The sequence below is a fragment of the Elgaria multicarinata genome, chromosome 9 (assembly GCF_023053635.1).
Source record: "Elgaria multicarinata webbii isolate HBS135686 ecotype San Diego chromosome 9, rElgMul1.1.pri, whole genome shotgun sequence".
NCBI classification, from domain to species: Eukaryota; Metazoa; Chordata; class Lepidosauria; order Squamata; family Anguidae; genus Elgaria; species Elgaria multicarinata.
The window spans coordinates 54988915-54994900 of NC_086179.1; the positions used below are offsets into that span (position 1 = coordinate 54988915).

At 41.7% G+C, this 5986-nt stretch overlaps 1 non-coding gene across 1 annotated transcript; it reads right to left on the minus strand.

Annotated features, from left to right (window-relative positions):
* Positions 1–722: 722 nt before the first annotated feature.
* TRNAA-UGC (transfer RNA alanine (anticodon UGC)) lies at positions 723–797 on the minus strand. Its single transcript has one exon. It is a non-coding gene; the product is annotated as a tRNA-Ala (tRNA).
* Positions 798–5986: the final 5189 nt, after the last annotated feature.

Genomic DNA, 5986 nt, shown 5'->3' on the forward strand with positions numbered 1-5986 from the left:
ACAAAATTTCGGAGATGACCAAAATCTGGCATGGACTAACTGAAGACTGTAAATTCTGAAATATCAGGGTCACCTCTACCATTGTTGCTGGTTTCTGGCCACCATTTTTTCCCTTAGCTAGTGTGACATTGCAAACGCTTCTGCGCATAATGCTATGCAACATGGACATAATCTTGTTTGGACTTGGTTGATTTCGTCTTTGTATCTCGAAACAACAACAACAACATAAGCATGGAAAAAATGGTAAAGTGCTGACAAATACTATTCAGTCAACAAGAAATTGAGATTATGTGCTCCATTTGCACAGGAAATAGAACCGCAGTTGTTGTAGGTACTGTGGCTTCTACTTGCATCTTAGCTGAGCTGTTATTTCATCAGAGAAGCAGGGGAGAGGAACATCCTAAACGGTGAATTGCAGAGTATGCAAGGTGCTGAGGGTGATAAATGAAGCAGGTTACACCTCTCACAAATACTGCCTGGGGCTACCTGCAGAGTCTCACAGGCAATATGGCCTCAGTTGGCAGGAAGTCCTTTCAAGGTTATATTTTCTTTCTGCTTTAAGACCATCGTAATTTTACAAGCGGAAAGCTCAGGTCATGGCATTTCCTCCTAGAAACATAGGAAGCTGCCTTGTACTGTGTCAGACCATTGGTCCATCTAGTCCAGTATTGAGGACACTGGCTGACAGGAGGGTTTCAGGTAGGAGTTTTTGCAGCCCTACCTGGAGAAGCCAGGGATCAAACCTGGGGCCTTCTGCATGCAAAGCAGATGCTCTACCACTGAACTATGGCCCCTCCTATGGCAAGTAGTGAAAATCACAACAGATAAAGAGAACAAAACATTATAGTGCGGATTGCTTCTATTTAGGATTCCAGCCTGCCTTGCTATGCCCTCTTAGAAGATATGCTATTCCATTCTCTCTCTCTGTCAGTTTTCCTACAGTCAGCCAATATTCCAAATTTAAAAATATTCCATATTTAAAAAACTTTCTTTTTAAATCTCCCTTGGTTTTAAGATTTCCCCCCCTAAAGATTTTTTGTAGTCTGAAAATGTTTGGGTCCCCCAATCCTGCTGATACCTCCTTCTTGCCTATTAACTGTGCCATTCTGGCTACATAATGAGGTTGCTAGCCAACAGGTTGTATCCAGTGTTGCCCTACTTAGAGTAGACCCATTGAAATGAATGTGACTCAAGTTAGATTAATATTGGATACAGCCCATCAAGTCCTGAAGTGGTCACAGCCATATGCACAATAAAATGATCACTTTAAGGAGTAAGACAACTACTGCAACAAAGCTACCTAAGCCAGATCTACACCAATTAGGATATGACACTTTAAAAACGTTGAAGACTGTACCTGGAGTGTGTCCTGGGCCCCAACAGTTGTTGCTACTGTTATAAACTGTTTTAAAGCTGTAGTGTAGATCCTGCCCTAGTTACCTGTCTCAAGTTCTGCTGTGGCTGAATCCCGCCTCAGTCACAAGAACTTAAGAGGACTTAAATTTCCCCTTGTCCCTGCAGGCGCTCCCCCATTTCTCTCTGGGGTACAAGAGAGCTCTGGATCTGATCCTCCTTGGAAAGCGCGTAGATTCCATGCCAAACTGTAAATAACTACAGGAATTTCGGTAAATGGCAAAACACAACCACTAACTATTTTTATCCACTTGTTACTTTTAGCTTTCAATAGCTTCAATATGGGGGAGTTGTTTTTCCGAATGTAAAACAGCCAGCAACTTTTTATTCTTTTACTGTATTTTATTCTTTGTTATGAACCACTTCCTTAATTTCAAAAATAAAGAAGCCAATGACACTGCAGTCTATGGTTTCATGCCAGAGGACATTATTCCAAACAACACTTTTGAAAGGGAATGGGTCACAAGTTTGGATGTACATAATTGAATACTGGGTGGTGGTGCACTGAGCAATGTAGTTTCCTGTGAGAATCCGAGTCCTAAGATTAAACTCAGGACTATTTTCCTAATGCTGGTTCAGACTTAGAATGAGAATGTCCCAAAATGTATTTCTTGCAGCATTTATAACTCAGCCACAGACATTTTAATACATTACAATGTTAAGGGATTATAATGAATGTCATGTACTCTGATGTAAACTATACCCGAGATTGAGGAACAGTAAGTTACAGTTGCTATGGGAACCCTAATATTGAAGATACTAGAGCACTGAGATATATTTGAAGTATAATTTAATACTTAGAATTACTTGAAAAGTGATATGGGAAGTTAATAGTTGGAACATCAGATAAAATATCTGCCATATTAGTTCCAATTATTGCCATACTGTTTTAGTTTTCAGAGAGGAAAATATAGAAAGCTATCTAAAACTTTATTTGGTGGTTGGGGGGGGGGGCAGAATCCTCATCAACCTGATCTAGTGAGATCAATCTGTGATAGAGTGGCCATGTGTCCTCTTTTACAGAAGAACATCCTCTATTTGAAAGGCTGCCAGGGGACTGTCCTTTATGTTGTAAGCATCCTCTATTGGGCTGTCCACTGCAAGTCCAGTTTAAAGATAAAGAACCATTAAAAGGAAATGCAGGATGGGGCCTTGAAGTTGCCCATCAACAGCATCTGGACAACAGGCTGAGCAGGAAGGCACACAGGTCACCTGGCCACAGTCTTCCACGCTATGATGAGATGTATTATACTTCTAGTTTGATTATAATAATTATTTCTGAATTTGCATCCAAACATATAAATTAGTATATGCAAATGTTATGCAAATCAGTATCCACTGTTGTCCTCTTCTTTGGTGCTGCATGGCCTCCTTTTTGGCAATTCATATGTGGCCATCCTAATTTTGGCACTTCATAACTGGCAATCTAATTCATAAGTGACCTCCTTTTTTGGCAATTCATATGTGGCAGGTTGAAGCTCTGCCAATCTAGCATCACTTAATAGTGGGTCCATGACTAGGGCCTCTGTGGCCAATCTTTGTCAGGTTCTGTCCTACCTGGCGGCCACAGTGCACCTTGCTGGCTGCAGAGTAGTTGCAGGACCCAGGCCCATGTCAGCAAGCATTCCAGATGGGCTGATGCAGACCAGCTGGGAGCAGCCAGAAAAGGGCTATATAAGAACTGCATTTCCATCCCAGCCTTTGCCACAGCAACACGGCCTCCTGAGCCTGCTGTAGCCCGTTCCGGACTTCCTGCGATTCCAGACCTTGCCTGACCTGCTTCGCCTGACCACTCCTTTTGCCTCTGGCCCTGCTTGAACCCTGCTCATCTCTGGACCACGCCTTTTGCCTCTGCTTCTGCTTGGACTCTATTTTGCCTTTGGACTCTGAACCCTGCTTGCTTCTGGACCTTGCCTTTTCCTCCGGCTCTGCCTGGACTCTGTTGCCGGTTCCACCACCGCCTATCATGGCCCTGGCGTTCCTGCACTGAGGCCCTGCTGCCCATGCCCCGGACCCTGACAATCTTAGGTTGGAGGTGGTCCTCCATCGTTCATATGGATGGAGGTGGTCCTTTGAATAACTTGGTCAGGTCCCAAACTAACCATGGCTTTAAAGGTAACCACCAGACTTTAAATTGGGCCTGGAAATGAATAGAGGACAAATGGAAGCTACAATAAAACGTGGAATACAGGGTCAAACAAAACTGGAGAACATCCAAATTAACCAAATAGAATGAAGAGATGAAGTCCCAGGATGTTGAACAGTGTGTGTGTATGTATGTTCTTTAAAGTAGCCCAACACGTTTCTGTACTGTACCATATATTCGGGCCTTCTTCAGGTGCTAAACCAAAAGCAGAAATAGACAATGAAACACACAGGTAAACATTATGAAATAAAACATTCAAGTTAAAAATCATTATATTAACCACACTGTGATAATGCCTGTGTGTACTTACTTACCCCTGTTCAGAGTTCATGGGTGTCCACTGGAATTTTTCCAGGGGATAGCAAAGCTGCATAGCAGTTTGTGGTTGTAATTTATGAACATAGTGTGCACTGCTACTACACATCTGTGCACTTTCCTTGTGTGTGCTCTTTGTTGCTTAGCATCGCATTCTATGGCATTTAGAGTAATAGAAGACGCTGGGAATTTAACAGCACTATTCAAGAAACATCATGAAGTCTAAGAAAATTTCTTTGAAGTGATGGATAAAACACACACACCTAGGAACAAGAGGTGGTTTGGAACCCAAATGCATGACACAGCACAGCTATCTTAAAAATATCCTATTGTATATTTTATGGCATCATTGCCCTTATAACAATATTGCCAACTTTGTACATTGTTACACTTTTTTAAAAAAAGCCCTGATAGGTATAATGTTTCTGGTAGATCTTTTGATTTAGCAGCGATAAGGCCTGGGCGTCAGCTTTACCAAGATATATAGATCTAGCCTTTGAGAAATTTGTATACCAGGTCTACAACTCTGTTGTTTCTCAATGGGAAGACCTGGTGTTTATTTATTATTTATTTACTACTAGCTGTACCCGGCCACGCGTTGCTGTGGCTCAGTCTGGTTAAATGGAAAAGAAAGAAAAGAGAAAGCGCACGTTTCTAATATGTTTAATTTCACAATGCTTGTGGGTAAACAAAACTTTTTGTTGTTCCATTGTCTGTGTAGATATAGAGATTGTCTGGTTTGCCGACTCTAGAACACGCAACATATAATTGTCCATGTGAGAAGCAATCTGTGTCTAGATCTAAACCGCACAATTCTAAAGATTGGCCCTGAGCTTTGTTGATGGTGATTGCAAACGCCAATCGAATTGGGAATTGCAATCTCTTAAATTGAAATGGCATATCTGTTGGAATCATAAGAATGCGAGGAATGAGGACATCTTCACCTTTGAAAGGTCCTGTCAAGATTGTTCCTTCTATGACATTGCTCAGTAATTTTTTTATTGCAAGCCGCGTGCCGTTGCAAAGTTTTGGCTGGTTGATATTTCGCAACACGATAATTGGCACGCCGATTTTCAATTGCAGTACGTGCGGTGGCATCCCTGGCAGATCGAGTGAATTCAAAAATTTTGTTGGATAATAAACCGCTTCATCTGCTTCCACAACAGTGTCGATGGACTTGTATGTGACTGCCTCGCTTTGAATGTTAGACTGAATAATATTGTTAAGTTCGTAGACGTCTTTGTTCTTGGCCGCAAGAATAGCTCGTTCACTCAGCCAATCGTGATTCTTATAATTGGTCTGAATATTGGGAAATACTTTTTGAACCAAATCTTCTTTTGACGTCACTAAATTGCAGAAGTTATGAGGCAACGAAATTCATCCTGAGGTCAGATCAACCGGCACCTTTCTGTTCCCAATTTACAGCAATTGACGTGAGAATATCTCAGCTGATCGGTCGTTTTGCAGCTGGACACGCATATTTGTAGTTAATTTTAACGTCTTTACATGTCGCCACAAAGTAGAGTATTTCAGGGAAGCATTTATTTCGTCCGCTGGTGTCGATCGAGGAATTACAGATAATGTTTGCCTGAAATCTCCTGCAAGCAATATTAATGCGTTCCGAAATGGTCTGATGTTTCCACACAAATCTTGCAATGATCGACCAAGAGCCTCGAGCGATTTTTTGTGCGCCATTGTGCATTCATCCCAAACAATAAGTTTGCATTTTTGCAATACTTTACCCATGCCGGATGCTTTGGAAATGTTGCACGTGGGAGTTTCAATGAATTGCATGTTCAATAGCAATTTCAAAGCCGAATGAGCAGTTCTTCCACCTGGTAGCAATGTCGCAGCTATTCCGGATGACGCAAGAGCTAAGGCTATGTCATTTTGGGATCGAATTGCTGCCAGAATCAATGTAATTAGGAACGTTTTACCAGTTCCTCCTGGCGCATCTAAGAAGAAGATTTCTCCAACCCCGTTATTGACAGTTTGCATTATTTGATCGTAAATGCCATTTTGCTCAATCGTTAGCTTAGGAATATTTGATTGTACATACGACAAAAGATCACCCGTGTTGTAATTTTGTTTGCGACGCAATTCTACATCGAA